Raw genomic sequence first — 4496 nt, forward strand, 5'->3', positions numbered from 1 at the left:
AAGAGGCTCCATGAGTCGCACTAAGGAACATGTCCATTAGGGATGTGTGCCCTAAGGAATCCGAAGAGCCTCCACAAGCACAAGATCAACCATCTTCCTCAATGCAAACATCTCCACCAACCCAAGATGAGGATCAAGCTCAAGAGGATGAAAATGAAGATCAAGAAGATGAGCCACCTCAAGAGGAGGGCAATGATCAAGGGGGAGATGCCAATGATCAAGACAAGGAAGATGATGAGGGTCCAAGACTGCCACACCCAAGAGTCCACCAAGCAATACAACAAGATCACCCCGTGAACACTATCCTCGGCGATATTCAAAAGGGGGTAACCACTCGATCTCGTGTTGCTCATTTTTGTGAACATTACTCCTTTGTGTCTTCTATTGAGCCATACAGGGTGGAAGACGCATTAAGGGATTCGGACTGGGTGTTGGCAATGCAAGAGGAACTCAACAACTTCACGAGGAATGAGGTATGGCATTTAGTTCCACGTCCTAACCAAAATGTTGTAGGAACCAAGTGGGTCTTCTGCAACAAGCAAGACGAGCATGGTGTGGTGACAAGGAACAAAGCCCGACTCGTAGCCAAGGGTTATTCACAAGTCGAAGGTTTGGATTTCGATGAAACCTATGCACCCGTAGCTAGGCTTGAGTCAATTTGTATATTACTTTCCTATGCTACTTACCATGGCTTCAAGCTTTATCAAATGGACGTGAAGAGTGCCTTCCTCAATGGACCAATCAAGGAGGAGGTCTATGTTGAGCAACCTCCCGGCTTTGAAGATAGTGAGTACCCTAACCATGTATATAAACTCTCTAAGGCTCTTTATGGGCTCAAGCAAGCCCCAAGAGCATGGTATGAATGCCTAAGAGATTTTCTTATCGCTAATGGCTTCAAAGTCGGAAAAGCCGATCCTACTCTCTTTACTAAAACTATTGCAAATGATTTGTTTGTATGCCAAATTTATGTTGATGATATCATATTTGGGTCTACTAACAAATCTACCTGTGAAGAGTTTAGTAGGATAATAGTTCAAATATTCGAGATGTCTATGATGGGGGAGTTGAAGTACTTTCTAGGATTTCAAGTCAAGCAACTCCAAGAGGGCACCTTCATCAGCCAAACGAAGTACATTCAAGACATACTTACCAAGTTTGGGATGAAGGATGCCAAGCCCATCAAGACACCCATGGGAACCAATGGGCATCTCGACCTCGACACGGGAGGTAAATCCGTAGATCAAAAGGTATACCGGTCGATGATAGGATCTTTACTCTATTTATGTGCATCTCGACCGAATATTATGCTTTTCGTATGCATGTGTGCAAGATTCCAAGCCGATCCTAAGGAAGTTCACCTTAGGGCCGTGAAACGAATCTTGAGATATTTAGTTCATACACCTAAGTTTGGTCTTTGGTACCCCAAGGGACCCACTTTTGATTTAATAGGTTATTCAGATGCTGATTGGGCAGGGTGTAAAATTGATAGAAAGAGCACATCAGGGACTTGTCAGTTCTTGGGAAGATCCCTGGTGTCTTGGGCTTCAAAGAAACAAAATTTTGTAGCTCTTTCTACCGCCGAAGCCGAGTACATTGTCGCAGGCCATTGTTGCGCGCAATTGCTTTGGATGAGGCAAACCCTTAGGGACTATGGTTACAAATTAACCAAAGATCCTCTCCTATGTGATAACGAGAGTGCCATCCGCATGGCGGATAATCCGATTGAGCACAGCCGCACTAAGCACATAGCCATTCGGTATCACTTTTTGAGGGATCACCAACAAGGGGGGATATCGAGATTGCTTATGTTGGCACCAAAGAACAATTAGCCGATATCTTTACCAAGCCATTAGATGAGAAAACTTTTACCAAACTTAGGCATGAGCTAAACATTTTGGATTCTAGGAATTTTGATTGACATTTTGCGCACATAGCTCATTTATATACCTTTGATCATATCTCTTTCATGTGCTATGACTAATGTGGTTTTCAAGTGTATTTCATGCTAAGTCATGGATTGAAAGGGAAATGGGGTCCTCGGCGAAGACAAGGCTTCCACTCCACTCCATCGAATTATTCATCCTTCGTCGTCACTCTGCATCACTCTCCAATTTGGTATAATCTTCACTCATATATTGTTTTCCATCGGGAGAGAAAGTAGAGAAGGGCTTATATTTCACTCACAAGTATGCGTTTTTGACGATTCATGCCAAAGGGGGAGAAAGTATTAGCCCAAAGCAAAAGGACCACACCACCACCAATTTCAAAAATTTTGTAGTCTTCCAATTTGTATTAAAGAAGTTTTTCAATTGATATCTTATTTTTGATATAATTTCAAATTGGTATAACCTCTTTCAAAATTAAATATCTAAAACCCTCTTGAACACTAAGAGGAGAATTTCATTGAGGGGGAGTTTTGTTTAGTCAAAGGAAAAACATTTGAAACAGGGGGAGAAAATTTCAAATCTTGAAAATGCTTCTCAAAATCTTATTCATTTACCTTTGACTATTTGCAAAAAGACTTTGAAAAGAATTTCCAAAAGATTTTGCAAAAACAAAACTTGTGGTGCAAGCGTGGTCCAAAATGTTAAAAATGAAGAAAGCATCCATGCATATCTTATGGAATGTATATTGGCTTAATTCCAAGCAACCTTTGCACTTACCTTTTGCAAACTAGTTCAATTACCGCACTTACATATTTGCTTTGGTTTGTGTTGGCATCAATCACCAAAAAGGGGGAGATTGAAAGGGAAATAGGGTCAAACCTTTTCCTAAATGATTTTGGTGGTTGAATTGCCCAACACAAATAATTGGACTAACTAGTTTGCTCTAGATTATAAGTTTTACAGGTGCCAAAGATTCACAATAAACCAATACAAAGTTAAAGAAAGGGTTCAAAAAGAAAGGAGCAAAGCAACCGAAGGTTGCCCTGGTCTAGCGCACTGGACTGTCTGGTGCACCAGGGAGAATCATTCCGAACTTGCTAGCTTCGGGTTTTCTGGGAGCCACTCCGCTATAATTCACCAGACTGTCCGGTCTGTCAGCGGAGCAACGACTAACTGCGCCAACGGTCGTCAGCAAAAGTATACAATGAATAGTGAACAGTGCAACTGCGCGCGCAGAAGTCAGAGCAGGCGCTAGAAGGCGCACCGGACAGTGAACAGGACATGTCCGGTGCACCACCGGACTGTCCGGTGGCCCACATGTCAGAAGCTCCAACGGTCGAACGCTAACGGTTGGGTGACGTGGCTGGCGCACCGGACTGTCCGGTGCGCCCTTCGACAGCAACCTTCCCCAACGGCCATTTTGGTGGTTGGGGCTATAAATACCCCCCAACCACCACTCTTCAAGGCACCCAAGCATTCACTACTCCTCATTCAATACAAGAGCAATACACAACACTCCAAGGCACAAATCAAAGCCTCCGATCAAATCAAAGTCCACAATTCAACTCTAGTTTTTAGGACTTGTGAGAAGATCGACTTGTGTTCTTTTGTTGTTCTTGTTGCTTGGTTGGCTTTCTTCTTTATCTCATTCTTACTCTCAAAGCCTTGTAAGCAAAGCAAAAGACACCAATTGTGTGGTGGTCCTTGCGAGGTCTAAGTGACCCGGGAAATCAAGGAAGGAAGCTCACTCGGTCTAAGTGACTGTTTGAGAGAGGGAAAGGGTTGAAAGAGACCCAGTCTTTGTGACCACCTCAACGGGGAGTAGGTTTGCAAGAACCAAACCTCGATAAAACAAATCACCGTGTCATCCGCTCTTATTCGCTTGTGATTTGTTTTCGCTCTCTCTTTCGGACTCGATTATATTTCTAACGCTAACCCCGGCTTGTAGTTGTGCTTAAACTTTATAAAATTCAGGTTTGCCTATTCACCCCCCTCTAGGCGACTTTGAGATAGACTGAGTGGTAAAGTGGGCTACGCGTGACGGTGAGGTTGTGGGTTTGATTCCCACTGGCCCGCATAGCTATGAATTTTGCGTGAAATATGCCACGACTTGCTCTGATAATTTTTTTGCTATTTTTAAAACACATTTTATGTTTCCTGGAAAAAATTTCACTAGCGGTTTTATTACCTCGACCGCCAGTGGAAATCGATTTCCACTAGCGGTTCTCAGTAACCCGCCTGTACAATATTTTTATCTACTAGCCTCTAGCACTGGCAGTTCTGAAAAACGTCAGTACTGTCGGCGTTTCGACCCCGGGGGGTCCCTGGACCGACGAGTAACTTGTCGCTGCGTGCCCCAGCCCAGATGGGTCGGCGCGAGACGGAACACAAAGAGGGGAAAACTACGGCTTTGTGTTGTCCTGCACCCAGGGTGGATGCACTTGCAGTAGGGGGTATAAGCGTTCGTGAGGGAGAGAGAGAGAGAGCCTATCCGTCGGCCCGTCCTCCCGCGCAGCCACCCCCCTTATACGAGGGCCCTGGACCTTCTTTTTATAGATAGGAGAGGGTCCAGGTGTACAATGGGGGGTGTAGCAATATGCTAACGTGTCC

The sequence above is a fragment of the Zea mays genome, chromosome 3 (assembly GCF_902167145.1).
Source record: "Zea mays cultivar B73 chromosome 3, Zm-B73-REFERENCE-NAM-5.0, whole genome shotgun sequence".
NCBI classification, from domain to species: Eukaryota; Viridiplantae; Streptophyta; class Magnoliopsida; order Poales; family Poaceae; genus Zea; species Zea mays.